This window comes from Hyla sarda, unplaced genomic scaffold, assembly GCF_029499605.1.
Source record: "Hyla sarda isolate aHylSar1 unplaced genomic scaffold, aHylSar1.hap1 scaffold_186, whole genome shotgun sequence".
In the NCBI taxonomy this organism is placed as follows: Eukaryota; Metazoa; Chordata; class Amphibia; order Anura; family Hylidae; genus Hyla; species Hyla sarda.
The window spans coordinates 433,807-450,906 of record NW_026608510.1 but is presented as its reverse complement, the minus strand read 5'-3'; the positions used below and the strand labels follow the sequence as shown (position 1 = coordinate 450,906).

At 45.7% G+C, this 17,100-nt stretch overlaps 4 non-coding genes and 2 pseudogenes across 4 annotated transcripts; all 6 read left to right on the top strand.

Annotated features, from left to right (window-relative positions):
- The first annotated feature begins 1,449 nt into the window (after nt 1–1,449).
- LOC130315206 (U2 spliceosomal RNA) lies at nt 1,450–1,640 on the top strand. The gene has a single exon (XR_008862779.1). It is a non-coding gene; the product is annotated as a U2 spliceosomal RNA (small nuclear RNA).
- Nucleotides 1,641–3,725: 2,085 nt separating this feature from the next.
- On the top strand, nt 3,726–3,916 carry LOC130315173 (U2 spliceosomal RNA). The gene has a single exon (XR_008862749.1). It is a non-coding gene; the product is annotated as a U2 spliceosomal RNA (small nuclear RNA).
- Nucleotides 3,917–6,008: 2,092 nt separating this feature from the next.
- LOC130315201 (U2 spliceosomal RNA) lies at nt 6,009–6,199 on the top strand. The gene has a single exon (XR_008862775.1). It is a non-coding gene; the product is annotated as a U2 spliceosomal RNA (small nuclear RNA).
- Nucleotides 6,200–8,287: 2,088 nt separating this feature from the next.
- Nucleotides 8,288–8,478, top strand: LOC130315171 (U2 spliceosomal RNA). Its single transcript, XR_008862748.1, has one exon. It is a non-coding gene; the product is annotated as a U2 spliceosomal RNA (small nuclear RNA).
- Nucleotides 8,479–12,138: 3,660 nt separating this feature from the next.
- LOC130315225 (U2 spliceosomal RNA) lies at nt 12,139–12,314 on the top strand (annotated as a pseudogene).
- A 2,090-nt stretch (nt 12,315–14,404) lies between these two features.
- On the top strand, nt 14,405–14,537 carry LOC130315245 (U2 spliceosomal RNA; annotated as a pseudogene).
- The last annotated feature ends 2,563 nt before the right edge of the window (nt 14,538–17,100 follow it).

The window sequence follows — 17,100 nt, the reverse complement described above, 5'->3', positions numbered from 1 at the left end:
CTATTGTGCACCTACCTGATGCATCAGAAGGTGCGAGGCCCTTGCTAAATTCTGTGCACAGACTTTGAGATCTATACTTTAGACTGTATCTAAACCTGCTCCAACATGGACTGACATTCTGGCCTACTTTCAGCCGATGCGACTTGTCTGTCGCTGAACAGTCGCTTTTTATGTATTCAGCACCTATGTATAATGTTGTAAAAATGCTCTAGAAGCTAAAGTCGCAGAAATGTCACACATATTTGGCCTGCAACTTTCTGTGCGACAAATTCAGACAGGAAAAATCAGTATAAATCCTTAGAAAATTATCCCCCAGTGTCTCCATCTGCTGGCGGTATTGAATAAGCATTGCTGCACTGATGGGGTATGCATTAGACGAAAAAAAAGAAGAAAAAGAAGAATAATACGCCCAGAAAAGAGGCGAAAAGGAGAAAAACGTAAAAAAACGTGAAAAAAAAGTAAGAGGAAGAGAAGGGAAAAAAAGGTGGAAATGGGTTTAAAAGTGATTTCGGCGGAGAAATATATATATATATATATATATCTATATATATATATATATATATATATATATATATACGCGCACACACACACATATATATAAACGTATTCTCCGTTGAGATATTGCAGCCGCTGCTGTGTCCAGGCCCAGGAGCCTTAGCACTGTGCTGTGATGTCACTCAATACCACTGACATCACTAGGTGTAAACAACATCTCTCCTTTGCTGTGTATGTGACTATGGAGCTGTTTGGTGATGTCGTCTATTATGGCCTTCATAGAAGCAACAGGAGATTGTTGCATCCATCTAGAACCCTCAGAACTACAGTGCTATGATGTCACTCACTTCCACAGGCCTTGCAGAGTGTAAACAACAACAACCCAGCTTTGTTGTGTATGTAACCATAGGGATTTGTGATGTCACCTAGAACCTTCACAGCAGCGACAGCTTTATGAGGAGCATCAGCACTGCTCTGCCTGAGCAGAACCATCACCGCCATAGGTTGTCAAATAACCCGGGTTTAACCCACACAGGTAAGTCCAATGGGGTGCAGGCATGTCCTCTATGCTTACAGCTTCCCGTGGGTGTTGGTTTGATACCGTTTGGGGACAGCCAAGGAGGCATCTGCAGGCAACAAAGGTAGGTGTGTGCTTGTGTGTGTGTTTCCTATGCAGATCCTAAGCCCAGTAACACATGCAAGTAGGAGGAGTAAGAAGGGTTCCTGGCAAATCCGGGTTATGGATAGCATTTAAAAAGGCCCCGCGGGAGTGCAATGGGCCCCTGTCTTGCTGCTTAGCAATAATGGTATGGGTTTAGGTTCTGCTGTGTGTACTGGTGGTTGACTGCCCCCCAGCCCAGAGTGTGCATGGAAAATTGTCTGGCAGCCTCCCTGACAGCAAGCAGTGATAGTGCCCATGAAGGGCACCTTGTTGGGCCCGCCCCTTTCACGGTTATCGCTTCTCGGCCTTTTGGCTAAGATCAAGTGTAGTATCTGTTCTTATCAGTTTAATATCTGATACATCCCCTATCTGGGGACCATATATTAAATGGATTTTTGAGAACGGGGGCCGATTTCGAAGCTTGCTTCCGTCGCCCTATGCATTGACCCGATATGGCAGTATCTTCGGGTACAGTGCACCACCCCCTTACAGGGTTAAAAAGAAAGATTCCTACTTTCATTGCTACCTGCTTGCTGGCTAGCCAGCTAGCCAGCCCTGTGGGCCTTGCTGCTGCTGCAGCCAAAAAACAAAAGGTGGTGCTGCTGCTGCTTCTGCTGCTTCTGCTTCTGCTTGTGTCTGGCCGCTGTTGGAGCGTCCAGGCACAGGACTTCTGCTGCTGCTGACTAAATGGCCTCCTTAATTGGATCATTTGAGTAGCCAGCACACCTGTGCAGGTAGGGCATGACATGATAGGCAGCTGCCTTGATAGCGGGTGGGTGCTGAATGTTCCTAATTGACAAAATAAGATTAATGCTTATGAAGAAATATAAAATCTCATCCCTTCCCCAATATCGCGCCACACCCCTACCCCTTAATTCCCTGGTTGAACTTGATGGACATATGTCTTTTTTCGACCGTACTAACTATGTAACTATGTAACATAACATGGGGGGGGGGGGTCTCCTGGCTGTTCACACAGGTGTGTCATTGCTGTACATTGACCATGCATTGCTTCTGTGGTATTGCAAAGGCAAAGACAAATGCTTCCAGCCATCCATTGCACTAATGGATTGGTCATCAGCTGGCTGTCTATGTCCCGCATCAATATAGACCAAAGTACAGAGGGTTAGGCTATGCTATTGTGCACCTACCTGATGCATCAGAAGGTGCGAGGCCCTTGCTAAATTCTGTGCACAGACTTTGAGATCTATACTTTAGACTGTATCTAAACCTGCTCCAACATGGACTGACATTCTGGCCTACTTTCAGCCGATGCGACTTGTCTGTCGCTGAACAGTCGCTTTTTATGTATTCAGCACCTATGTATAATGTTGTAAAAATGCTCTAGAAGCTAAAGTCGCAGAAATGTCACACATATTTGGCCTGCAACTTTCTGTGCGACAAATTCAGACAGGAAAAATCAGTATAAATCCTTAGAAAATTATCCCCCAGTGTCTCCATCTGCTGGCGGTATTGAATAAGCATTGCTGCACTGATGGGGTATGCATTAGATGAAAAAAAAGAAGAAAAAGAAGAATAATACGCCCAGAAAAGAGGCGAAAAGGAGAAAAACGTAAAAAAACGTGAAAAAAAAGTAAGAGGAAGAGAAGGGAAAAAAAGGTGGAAATGGGTTTAAAAGTGATTTCGGCGGAGAAATATATATATATATATATATATATATATATATATATATATACGCGCACACACACACATATATATAAACGTATTCTCCGTTGAGATATTGCAGCCGCTGCTGTGTCCAGGCCCAGGAGCCTTAGCACTGTGCTGTGATGTCACTCAATACCACTGACATCACTAGGTGTAAACAACATCTCTCCTTTGCTGTGTATGTGACTATGGAGCTGTTTGGTGATGTCGTCTATTATGGCCTTCATAGAAGCAACAGGAGATTGTTGCATCCATCTAGAACCCTCAGAACTACAGTGCTATGATGTCACTCACTTCCACAGGCCTTGCAGAGTGTAAACAACAACAACCCAGCTTTGTTGTGTATGTAACCATAGGGATTTGTGATGTCACCTAGAACCTTCACAGCAGCGACAGCTTTATGAGGAGCATCAGCACTGCTCTGCCTGAGCAGAACCATCACCGCCATAGGTTGTCAAATAACCCGGGTTTAACCCACACAGGTAAGTCCAATGGGGTGCAGGCATGTCCTCTATGCTTACAGCTTCCCGTGGGTGTTGGTTTGATACCGTTTGGGGACAGCCAAGGAGGCATCTGCAGGCAACAAAGGTAGGTGTGTGCTTGTGTGTGTGTTTCCTATGCAGATCCTAAGCCCAGTGTCACATGCAAGTAGGAGGAGTAAGAAGGGTTCCTGGCAAATCCGGGTTATGGATTGCATTTAAAAAGGCCCCGTGGGAGTGCAATGGGCCCCTGTCTTGCTGCTTAGCAATAATGGTATGGGTTTAGGTTCTGCTGTGTGTACTGGTGGTTGACTGCCCCCCAGCCCAGAGTGTGCATGGAAAATTGTCTGGCAGCCTCCCTGACAGCAAGCAGTGATAGTGCCCATGAAGGGCACCTTGTTGGGCCCGCCCCTTTCACGGTTATCGCTTCTCGGCCTTTTGGCTAAGATCAAGTGTAGTATCTGTTCTTATCAGTTTAATATCTGATACGTCCCCTATCTGGGGACCATATATTAAATGGATTTTTGAGAACGGGGGCCGATTTCGAAGCTTGCTTCCGTCGCCCTATGCATTGACCCGATATGGCAGTATCTTCGGGTACAGTGCACCACCCCCTTACAGGGTTAAAAAGAAAGATTCCTACTTTCATTGCTACCTGCTTGCTGGCTAGCCAGCTAGCCAGCCCTGTGGGCCTTGCTGCTGCTGCAGCCAAAAAACAAAAGGTGGTGCTGCTGCTGCTTCTGCTGCTTCTGCTTCTGCTTGTGTCTGGCCGCTGTTGGAGCGTCCAGGCACAGGACTTCTGCTGCTGCTGACTAAATGGCCTCCTTAATTGGATCATTTGAGTAGCCAGCACACCTGTGCAGGTAGGGCATGACATGATAGGCAGCTGCCTTGATAGCGGGTGGGTGCTGAATGTTCCTAATTGACAAAATAAGATTAATGCTTATGAAGAAATATAAAATCTCATCCCTTCCCCAATATCGCGCCACACCCCTACCCCTTAATTCCCTGGTTGAACTTGATGGACATATGTCTTTTTTCGACCGTACTAACTATGTAACTATGTAACATAACATGGGGGGGGGGGGGGGTCTCCTGGCTGTTCACACAGGTGTGTCATTGCTGTACATTGACCATGCATTGCTTCTGTGGTATTGCAAAGGCAAAGACAAATGCTTCCAGCCATCCATTGCACTAATGGATTGGTCATCAGCTGGCTGTCTATGTCCCGCATCAATATAGACCAAAGTACAGAGGGTTAGGCTATGCTATTGTGCACCTACCTGATGCATCAGAAGGTGCGAGGCCCTTGCTAAATTCTGTGCACAGACTTTGAGATCTATACTTTAGACTGTATCTAAACCTGCTCCAACATGGACTGACATTCTGGCCTACTTTCAGCCGATGCGACTTGTCTGTCGCTGAACAGTCGCTTTTTATGTATTCAGCACCTATGTATAATGTTGTAAAAATGCTCTAGAAGCTAAAGTCGCAGAAATGTCACACATATTTGGCCTGCAACTTTCTGTGCGACAAATTCAGACAGGAAAAATCAATATAAATCCTTAGAAAATTATCCCCCAGTGTCTCCATCTGCTGGCGGTATTGAATAAGCATTGCTGCACTGATGGGGTATGCATTAGACGAAAAAAAAGAAGAAAAAGAAGAATAATACGCCCAGAAAAGAGGCAAAAAGGAGAAAAACGTAAAAAAACGTGAAAAAAAAGTAAGAGGAAGAGAAGGGAAAAAAAGGTGGAAATGGGTTTAAAAGTGATTTCGGCGGAGAAATATATATATATATATATATATATATATATATATATATATATATACGCGCACACACACACATATATATAAACGTATTCTCCGTTGAGATATTGCAGCCGCTGCTGTGTCCAGGCCCAGGAGCCTTAGCACTGTGCTGTGATGTCACTCAATACCACTGACATCACTAGGTGTAAACAACATCTCTCCTTTGCTGTGTATGTGACTATGGAGCTGTTTGGTGATGTCGTCTATTATGGCCTTCATAGAAGCAACAGGAGATTGTTGCATCCATCTAGAACCCTCAGAACTACAGTGCTATGATGTCACTCACTTCCACAGGCCTTGCAGAGTGTAAACAACAACAACCCAGCTTTGTTGTGTATGTAACCATAGGGATTTGTGATGTCACCTAGAACCTTCACAGCAGCGACAGCTTTATGAGGAGCATCAGCACTGCTCTGCCTGAGCAGAACCATCACCGCCATAGGTTGTCAAATAACCCGGGTTTAACCCACACAGGTAAGTCCAATGGGGTGCAGGCATGTCCTCTATGCTTACAGCTTCCCGTGGGTGTTGGTTTGATACCGTTTGGGGACAGCCAAGGAGGCATCTGCAGGCAACAAAGGTAGGTGTGTGCTTGTGTGTGTGTTTCCTATGCAGATCCTAAGCCCAGTGTCACATGCAAGTAGGAGGAGTAAGAAGGGTTCCTGGCAAATCCGGGTTATGGATTGCATTTAAAAAGGCCCCGTGGGAGTGCAATGGGCCCCTGTCTTGCTGCTTAGCAATAATGGTATGGGTTTAGGTTCTGCTGTGTGTACTGGTGGTTGACTGCCCCCCAGCCCAGAGTGTGCATGGAAAATTGTCTGGCAGCCTCCCTGACAGCAAGCAGTGATAGTGCAAATGAAGGGCACCTTGTTGGGCCCGCCCCTTTCACGGTTATCGCTTCTCGGCCTTTTGGCTAAGATCAAGTGTAGTATCTGTTCTTATCAGTTTAATATCTGATACGTCCCCTATCTGGGGACCATATATTAAATGGATTTTTGAGAACGGGGGCCGATTTCGAAGCTTGCTTCCGTCGCCCTATGCATTGACCCGATTCGGCAGTATCTTCGGGTACAGTGCACCACCCCCTTACAGGGTTAAAAAGAAAGATTCCTACTTTCATTGCTACCTGCTTGCTGGCTAGCCAGCTAGCCAGCCCTGTGGGCCTTGCTGCTGCTGCAGCCAAAAAACAAAAGGTGGTGCTGCTGCTGCTTCTGCTGCTTCTGCTTCTGCTTGTGTCTGGCCGCTGTTGGAGCGTCCAGGCACAGGACTTCTGCTGCTGCTGACTAAATGGCCTCCTTAATTGGATCATTTGAGTAGCCAGCACACCTGTGCAGGTAGGGCATGACATGATAGGCAGCTGCCTTGATAGCGGGTGGGTGCTGAATGTTCCTAATTGACAAAATAAGATTAATGCTTATGAAGAAATATAAAATCTCATCCCTTCCCCAATATCGCGCCACACCCCTACCCCTTAATTCCCTGGTTGAACTTGATGGACATATGTCTTTTTTCGACCGTACTAACTATGTAACTATGTAACATAACATGGGGGGGGGGGGGGGTCTCCTGGCTGTTCACACAGGTGTGTCATTGCTGTACATTGACCATGCATTGCTTCTGTGGTATTGCAAAGGCAAAGACAAATGCTTCCAGCCATCCATTGCACTAATGGATTGGTCATCAGCTGGCTGTCTATGTCCCGCATCAATATAGACCAAAGTACAGAGGGTTAGGCTATGCTATTGTGCACCTACCTGATGCATCAGAAGGTGCGAGGCCCTTGCTAAATTCTGTGCACAGACTTTGAGATCTATACTTTAGACTGTATCTAAACCTGCTCCAACATGGACTGACATTCTGGCCTACTTTCAGCCGATGCGACTTGTCTGTCGCTGAACAGTCGCTTTTTATGTATTCAGCACCTATGTATAATGTTGTAAAAATGCTCTAGAAGCTAAAGTCGCAGAAATGTCACACATATTTGGCCTGCAACTTTCTGTGCGACAAATTCAGACAGGAAAAATCAGTATAAATCCTTAGAAAATTATCCCCCAGTGTCTCCATCTGCTGGCGGTATTGAATAAGCATTGCTGCACTGATGGGGTATGCATTAGACGAAAAAAAAGAAGAAAAAGAAGAATAATACGCCCAGAAAAGAGGCGAAAAGGAGAAAAACGTAAAAAAACGTGAAAAAAAAGTAAGAGGAAGAGAAGGGAAAAAAAGGTGGAAATGGGTTTAAAAGTGATTTCGGCGGAGAAATATATATATATATATATATATATATATATATATATATATACGCGCACACACACACATATATATAAACGTATTCTCCGTTGAGATATTGCAGCCGCTGCTGTGTCCAGGCCCAGGAGCCTTAGCACTGTGCTGTGATGTCACTCAATACCACTGACATCACTAGGTGTAAACAACATCTCTCCTTTGCTGTGTATGTGACTATGGAGCTGTTTGGTGATGTCGTCTATTATGGCCTTCATAGAAGCAACAGGAGATTGTTGCATCCATCTAGAACCCTCAGAACTACAGTGCTATGATGTCACTCACTTCCACAGGCCTTGCAGAGTGTAAACAACAACAACCCAGCTTTGTTGTGTATGTAACCATAGGGATTTGTGATGTCACCTAGAACCTTCACAGCAGCGACAGCTTTATGAGGAGCATCAGCACTGCTCTGCCTGAGCAGAACCATCACCGCCATAGGTTGTCAAATAACCCGGGTTTAACCCACACAGGTAAGTCCAATGGGGTGCAGGCATGTCCTCTATGCTTACAGCTTCCCGTGGGTGTTGGTTTGATACCGTTTGGGGACAGCCAAGGAGGCATCTGCAGGCAACAAAGGTAGGTGTGTGCTTGTGTGTGTGTTTCCTATGCAGATCCTAAGCCCAGTGTCACATGCAAGTAGGAGGAGTAAGAAGGGTTCCTGGCAAATCCGGGTTATGGATTGCATTTAAAAAGGCCCCGTGGGAGTGCAATGGGCCCCTGTCTTGCTGCTTAGCAATAATGGTATGGGTTTAGGTTCTGCTGTGTGTACTGGTGGTTGACTGCCCCCCAGCCCAGAGTGTGCATGGAAAATTGTCTGGCAGCCTCCCTGACAGCAAGCAGTGATAGTGCCCATGAAGGGCACCTTGTTGGGCCCGCCCCTTTCACGGTTATCGCTTCTCGGCCTTTTGGCTAAGATCAAGTGTAGTATCTGTTCTTATCAGTTTAATATCTGATACGTCCCCTATCTGGGGACCATATATTAAATGGATTTTTGAGAACGGGGGCCGATTTCGAAGCTTGCTTCCGTCGCCCTATGCATTGACCCGATATGGCAGTATCTTCGGGTACAGTGCACCACCCCCTTACAGGGTTAAAAAGAAAGATTCCTACTTTCATTGCTACCTGCTTGCTGGCTAGCCAGCTAGCCAGCCCTGTGGGCCTTGCTGCTGCTGCAGCCAAAAAACAAAAGGTGGTGCTGCTGCTGCTTCTGCTGCTTCTGCTTCTGCTTGTGTCTGGCCGCTGTTGGAGCGTCCAGGCACAGGACTTCTGCTGCTGCTGACTAAATGGCCTCCTTAATTGGATCATTTGAGTAGCCAGCACACCTGTGCAGGTAGGGCATGACATGATAGGCAGCTGCCTTGATAGCGGGTGGGTGCTGAATGTTCCTATTTGACAAAATAAGATTAATGCTTATGAAGAAATATAAAATCTCATCCCTTCCCCAATATCGCGCCACACCCCTACCCCTTAATTCCCTGGTTGAACTTGATGGACATATGTCTTTTTTCGACCGTACTAACTATGTAACTATGTAACATAACATGGGGGGGGGGGGGTCTCCTGGCTGTTCACACAGGTGTGTCATTGCTGTACATTGACCATGCATTGCTTCTGTGGTATTGCAAAGGCAAATACAAATGCTTCCAGCCATCCATTGCACTAATGGATTGGTCATCAGCTGGCTGTCTATGTCCCGCATCAATATAGACCAAAGTACAGAGGGTTAGGCTATGCTATTGTGCACCTACCTGATGCATCAGAAGGTGCGAGGCCCTTGCTAAATTCTGTGCACAGACTTTGAGATCTATACTTTAGACTGTATCTAAACCTGCTCCAACATGGACTGACATTCTGGCCTACTTTCAGCCGATGCGACTTGTCTGTCGCTGAACAGTCGCTTTTTATGTATTCAGCACCTATGTATAATGTTGTAAAAATGCTCTAGAAGCTAAAGTCGCAGAAATGTCACACATATTTGGCCTGTAACTTTCTGTGCGACAAATTCAGACAGGAAAAATCAGTATAAATCCTTAGAAAATTATCCCCCAGTGTCTCCATCTGCTGGCGGTATTGAATAAGCATTGCTGCACTGATGGGGTATGCATTAGACGAAAAAAAAGAAGAAAAAGAAGAATAATACGCCCAGAAAAGAGGCGAAAAGGAGAAAAACGTAAAAAAACGTGAAAAAAAAGTAAGAGGAAGAGAAGGGAAAAAAAGGTGGAAATGGGTTTAAAAGTGATTTCGGCGGAGAAATATATATATATATATATATATATATATATATATATATATACGCGCACACACACACATATATATAAACGTATTCTCCGTTGAGATATTGCAGCCGCTGCTGTGTCCAGGCCCAGGAGCCTTAGCACTGTGCTGTGATGTCACTCAATACCACTGACATCACTAGGTGTAAACAACATCTCTCCTTTGCTGTGTATGTGACTATGGAGCTGTTTGGTGATGTCGTCTATTATGGCCTTCATAGAAGCAACAGGAGATTGTTGCATCCATCTAGAACCCTCAGAACTACAGTGCTATGATGTCACTCACTTCCACAGGCCTTGCAGAGTGTAAACAACAACAACCCAGCTTTGTTGTGTATGTAACCATAGGGATTTGTGATGTCACCTAGAACCTTCACAGCAGCGACAGCTTTATGAGGAGCATCAGCACTGCTCTGCCTGAGCAGAACCATCACCGCCATAGGTTGTCAAATAACCCGGGTTTAACCCACACAGGTAAGTCCAATGGGGTGCAGGCATGTCCTCTATGCTTACAGCTTCCCGTGGGTGTTGGTTTGATACCGTTTGGGGACAGCCAAGGAGGCATCTGCAGGCAACAAAGGTAGGTGTGTGCTTGTGTGTGTGTTTCCTATGCAGATCCTAAGCCCAGTGTCACATGCAAGTAGGAGGAGTAAGAAGGGTTCCTGGCAAATCCGGGTTATGGATTGCATTTAAAAAGGCCCCGTGGGAGTGCAATGGGCCCCTGTCTTGCTGCTTAGCAATAATGGTATGGGTTTAGGTTCTGCTGTGTGTACTGGTGGTTGACTGCCCCCCAGCCCAGAGTGTGCATGGAAAATTGTCTGGCAGCCTCCCTGACAGCAAGCAGTGATAGTGCCCATGAAGGGCACCTTGTTGGGCCCGCCCCTTTCACGGTTATCGCTTCTCGGCCTTTTGGCTAAGATCAAGTGTAGTTCTGCTCACTTGGTCTGGCCAGAGGGTGTCTGGGGTACCCGGCTCCTTTGCCTGGGGGGATCGTCCTTCTTAACGGAGGGACTTCACCCCCCTGCTGCTATCAGGGAGCCGGCTTAGTCCCCAGACAACGGGAGGCGATCCCCACCTACCTACTTCGGTGGGGGAGGTGTCTGGACATCATGGACATGGAGGAAGATTGCGGTTTTTCTTCGGAAGGCGTGCCGCCTTTTGCGAGACTTCGGAATGGAGTTCGTATTTCCCTGCTCGATGTCCGGAAGAAGGAAAGAGGCCTTGTCTTTGTCGTGGAAGAAGTGCTGTTTAAGTTGCTGGAAGTCAAGAGGGAGCAAATCCTATCCATGCTTGAGTTTCCCAGAAGTGGATACTACGACGTGGTGCTGGCTTCTGAAGAGGACTATGAGTCATTTTGGAACATATTGCAGCAAAAGAAGGTATGTCCGGTTTTGGAAGGGGTGGAGATAGTTCCACATTTCCCACGTAGAGAACGATTGGTGACTATAAGGATGTATAGCCCATATACTTCGGAGGAGGATATCGTTACCTTTTTGTCTCGATTCTGTGACAGTGTTCTGCCTAAAGGCAAGGTATTTAATCAATATGGACTATGGACCACCAAGTGGAGGTTCCATGTGAAATTTAAAATGGCAGATGGCAAGTTAGTGATCCCCCCAGGACGGTTTAAAATTGGTTCTGTGAACGGGGATCTGTATTTTTCTGGCATGCAAGATTTTTGCCGCAAATGTAAACAGTACGGTCACAGAAAGGAGGATTGCACGTTTTTGTGGTGTTTCAAGTGTCAAGAGGAGGGTCACGACGTGGAAAATTGTCAAAAGAAAAGGAAATGCCATCTGTGTGGTGAGGAGGGCCATCTTCTTGGCTCGTGTCCTAAGAAAAAGTCTGAGAAAAATTCAGAGAAAAAGGAAGCTGTAAAAAGAAGCAGAGAGGAACCAGCTGAAGTGAAAGAACCAGAAGTGGAGCAGGTTCCAACTAGAAGACCTACAGAGCAGAAGAAGAAGAGAGAGGAGGAAGTGTATGTGCCAGTGCAGTATTTTGGTGTGCTTGGTGGTTTGTTGGAAAATTTGTCGGAAGCAGAAAGAAAAACGTTTGACAAAGATATGATGGATCTAAAGATAGGCTTGAAGAACCGGGAGGAAGAAGCTCGGGATAAAGTCTATTTTTCTTTCAAGGCAGACATGAACCGTTTTGTTGAAACGTATAAAATTCCAGGCTGGTTGGCGTCTCAAGTTAAGAAAGATATAGCAAATGGCAATATCAGTCGAGGACTGATAGACTTTCTAATGGTGTTTGCATGGAGGAAGGGGATGACCTTCTAATTTGGTTTTGCTTAATTAGAAAGTAATGTTTGGTTTTGCTATTTTATGTTGTTTCTTATTTTGTTTTTAAATGTTCTATTTTGTTTCATTAGTGTTTAAGAAAAGAAATAAAAACATGTTACCTGATGATGAACACAAAATTGAGTTCCAAATAAGATCTTGGAACTCTGAGTGAGTTCTGAGGGCTAACTTAAAAAAAAAAAAAAAATCTGTTCTTATCAGTTTAATATCTGATACGTCCCCTATCTGGGGACCATATATTAAATGGATTTTTGAGAACGGGGGCCGATTTCGAAGCTTGCTTCCGTCGCCCTATGCATTGACCCGATATGGCAGTATCTTCGGGTACAGTGCACCACCCCCTTACAGGGTTAAAAAGAAAGATTCCTACTTTCATTGCTACCTGCTTGCTGGCTAGCCAGCTAGCCAGCCCTGTGGGCCTTGCTGCTGCTGCAGCCAAAAAACAAAAGGTGGTGCTGCTGCTGCTTCTGCTGCTTCTGCTTCTGCTTGTGTCTGGCCGCTGTTGGAGCGTCCAGGCACAGGACTTCTGCTGCTGCTGACTAAATGGCCTCCTTAATTGGATCATTTGAGTAGCCAGCACACCTGTGCAGGTAGGGCATGACATGATAGGCAGCTGCCTTGATAGCGGGTGGGTGCTGAATGTTCCTAATTGACAAAATAAGATTAATGCTTATGAAGAAATATAAAATCTCATCCCTTCCTCAATATCGCGCCACACCCCTACCCCTTAATTCCCTGGTTGAACTTGATGGACATATGTCTTTTTTCGACCGTACTAACTATGTAACTATGTAACATAACATGGGGGGGGGGCGGGTCTCCTGGCTGTTCACACAGGTGTGTCATTGCTGTACATTGACCATGCATTGCTTCTGTGGTATTGCAAAGGCAAAGACAAATGCTTCCAGCCATCCATTGCACTAATGGATTGGTCATCAGCTGGCTGTCTATGTCCCGCATCAATATAGACCAAAGTACAGAGGGTTAGGCTATGCTATTGTGCACCTACCTGATGCATCAGAAGGTGCGAGGCCCTTGCTAAATTCTGTGCACAGACTTTGAGATCTATACTTTAGACTGTATCTAAACCTGCTCCAACATGGACTGACATTCTGGCCTACTTTCAGCCGATGCGACTTGTCTGTCGCTGAACAGTCGCTTTTTATGTATTCAGCACCTATGTATAATGTTGTAAAAATGCTCTAGAAGCTAAAGTCGCAGAAATGTCACACATATTTGGCCTGCAACTTTCTGTGTGACAAATTCAGACAGGAAAAATCAGTATAAATCCTTAGAAAATTATCCCCCAGTGTCTCCATCTGCTGGCGGTATTGAATAAGCATTGCTGCACTGATGGGGTATGCATTAGACGAAAAAAAAAGAAGAAAAAGAAGAATAATACGCCCAGAAAAGAGGCGAAAAGGAGAAAAACGTAAAAAAACGTGAAAAAAAAGTAAGAGGAAGAGAAGGGAAAAAAAGGTGGAAATGGGTTTAAAAGTGATTTCGGCGGAGAAATATATATATATATATATATATATATATATATATATATATATATGCGCACACACACACATATATATAAACGTATTCTCCGTTGAGATATTGCAGCCGCTGCTGTGTCCAGGCCCAGGAGCCTTAGCACTGTGCTGTGATGTCACTCAATACCACTGACATCACTAGGTGTAAACAACATCTCTCCTTTGCTGTGTATGTGACTATGGAGCTGTTTGGTGATGTCGTCTATTATGGCCTTCATAGAAGCAACAGGAGATTGTTGCATCCATCTAGAACCCTCAGAACTACAGTGCTATGATGTCACTCACTTCCACAGGCCTTGCAGAGTGTAAACAACAACAACCCAGCTTTGTTGTGTATGTAACCATAGGGATTTGTGATGTCACCTAGAACCTTCACAGCAGCGACAGCTTTATGAGGAGCATCAGCACTGCTCTGCCTGAGCAGAACCATCACCGCCATAGGTTGTCAAATAACCCGGGTTTAACCCACACAGGTAAGTCCAATGGGGTGCAGGCATGTCCTCTATGCTTACAGCTTCCCGTGGGTGTTGGTTTGATACCGTTTGGGGACAGCCAAGGAGGCATCTGCAGGCAACAAAGGTAGGTGTGTGCTTGTGTGTGTGTTTCCTATGCAGATCCTAAGCCCAGTGTCACATGCAAGTAGGAGGAGTAAGAAGGGTTCCTGGCAAATCCGGGTTATGGATTGCATTTAAAAAGGCCCCGTGGGAGTGCAATGGGCCCCTGTCTTGCTGCTTAGCAATAATGGTATGGGTTTAGGTTCTGCTGTGTGTACTGGTGGTTGACTGCCCCCCAGCCCAGAGTGTGCATGGAAAATTGTCTGGCAGCCTCCCTGACAGCAAGCAGTGATAGTGCCCATGAAGGGCACCTTGTTGGGCCCGCCCCTTTCACGGTTATCGCTTCTCGGCCTTTTGGCTAAGATCAAGTGTAGTAATACAGGAGATCTGGTCAGAAGGTACTCGGGTACCCCTCTCCTCGGCCTTGTGGGATCGCCCAGGTTTATTGCCTGGGCTTCACCCACTTGTTGCTATTGGGGAGAGGGCCTAGTCCCAGGGTAACGAGTAGCGATCGCCTCTCAAGACCTTCGGGTGGAGAGAGGTTAGAACCATGGATGATGATCCGGATCCAGGTTCTGTGCCGGCATACGCAAGGATCAAAAACACCGTGAGAGTCATTCTCACGGATGATACCAAAAGGGTGGACGATTTGAAATTCGTAGTAGAGGACGTGCTCGGAGGAGTTTTCGGAATACAGAAGGGCGAGATATTGGCAATCCAGGACTACCCGAAGCGTAAAATTTTTGATGTGACGTTCACACAAAATGGCATCCACAGAGATTTTGTTACCAGAGCTGCTGCGAGTAAAGACAAAAAGCTTCAGGGTGTCCGGATTATTGAGCATGTTCTAGACGATATTAAGCTGGTGGTAGTAAAGATGTATTCCCCTTTCGCCAACCTACACGATGTTGAGTTGTTTTTACAAGTCTATTTTAGTAAGGTTGAGTGCAGAGGAAAAATCATGAACAGCTGTGGCATCTGGACATCTAAGTGGAGATTTCAGGTTACATGCAAAAAAGATGACAGATTGCCAGGGGGAATACAACTACCACCAGCTCGTTTTAAAATAAATAATATGTGTGGCGACCTCTTTTATGCGGGGATGCCAAGCTACTGCAGGAAGTGTCACAGATATGGACACACAAAAGAAAACTGTGAAAGTACATGCAAAAAATGTGGTAGCACACAGCACGAGACAGAGAAATGCACAAGAGGAGGGAGGTACAATTTCTGTCAACAATTCGGTCACCTTTTCTCCTCTTGTCCCCACAGACATAGGACGGAGCAGCAGTGGCAACCCTGGAGGCAGCAAGGACAGCAACCGGGACACCAGCCGAGGCAAGCAGAGCCAGTGATTACCCCCCCACAAGAGGTAAGCGGTGAGATGGAGAAGGAGAAAGACCCCCCTCAGGCAAAAGGAGGGGACCCTAAAGAGCAGAGGATGGCCAAAAAACGTGCAAGTGGTGAAAAAACTGGCCCCCAGGAGCATGCTGGGTTAAGAGAGGAGCGGACGGCGGCCGAATCCGCTCCTCAGCAACCTCTGGCTCAGGGTCCCCCTGAGAGCGATGATCCGGGTGGAGAGGTGAAGGTTAAAAGGCGGAGGGGCTCCAGAAGACTCTATTCGGAGGCGGTCCAGGGGGAGCCGATGGAAGTACCTGCGGATGCAGGGAACCCAAGTGACGTTCCTCCACAGGTCCCCATAGGGGATACCCCCCCTCCTCCCTGCCAGGAGGAGGTTTCAGGGGTGACCGTCTCTGAGGTACCAGAGACGGAACTAAGTGAACACCCGACCCCTATGGAGGGGCAAGAGGTGGAAGAACCCAATGAGTCTGGAGCCCTGATTGCCAGGATGCCCGAGAACAACTATGCCTCAATCATGATGGAGGAGGGGGGTCGGCTGAGTGATGGTGCCTCCTCTCCTGCTTCCTCTATGCGTACAGTTGAGTCAGATTTTGGGGGGTATGAGGCTTCGGAGGGGGAATCAGAGGTGTAAGACGTTTTCTTGTACATTCCCATGGCTGAGTTGTCCGGTCTGTCCTTGAACGTGAGAAGTGTGAGCGCCAGAGTAAGAAGGGTTGCCCTATTTAATTACTTGTCGGTTTTTGCTGCTTCCGTCCTTTTCCTGCAGGAATGTGGCATCCCGCACAGATTAAATTATAAAGAATATGAAGATGATTGGGTGCACGGTCCATCAGTCTGGTCTGGATCAAATGAGTCCAGATCAGCAGGGGTCGCCATACTTTTTAAAGGGAACGTTTTAATTGAGAGTTTTAACGAAATTTTACCAGGCAGAATTTTATTGGTCAGCGCTTTTATTAATGGTATTAAATGGCAGTTTTTAAATTTTTATGGTTCTCCTGATAAGAATGAAAGAATAAAAATGTTGGAGATTTTACCCCTTTTTATTAACAATTCTAGTCCTCTTGTTTTATCAGGTGATTTTAATTGTATTTTAAGGGGAGAACGCCGTTTTTCGAACGCAGTGAGTAGGAACTATGATAAGACGTCTTTTATGTTAAAAAACTTGATTTTAGATTTTAATCTCACTGATGTTTTTAAAAAATGTAATTTTAACGTACCAGAGGAAGACGGTGTTACCTGGAGCAATGCAAGCTGTAGCTCCAGGATAGATTTTATTTTTTGTTCTTATCAAGTACTGCCTTTTAACTGTGATCTTTTTACCAATGTTTTTTCTGACCATAAATTATTGTATTTTAAAGTTAAAAGTGATTTTAAAAGGAGAACTGGTAGGAATGCCTGGAAGTTAAACGTGTCCCTTTTAGAAGATCCGCAGGTTTTATCAGATTTTATCACCTTTTACAAGGAATGCAGACGAGTAAAAGACCCCAACACTCCCACCAGTATCTGGTGGGAAAAAATGAAACTAAAAATAAAAGAATTTTTTATCCGTGTTGGGGTTAGGAAAGCTAAAGAAAAACGTGAATTTTATAATATCCTAAATACTCGTCTGCAAACCCTGTACAAATTCAGAGCACATGGGATGGAGGTGGAGAAGGAGGTGCATGATCTTAAA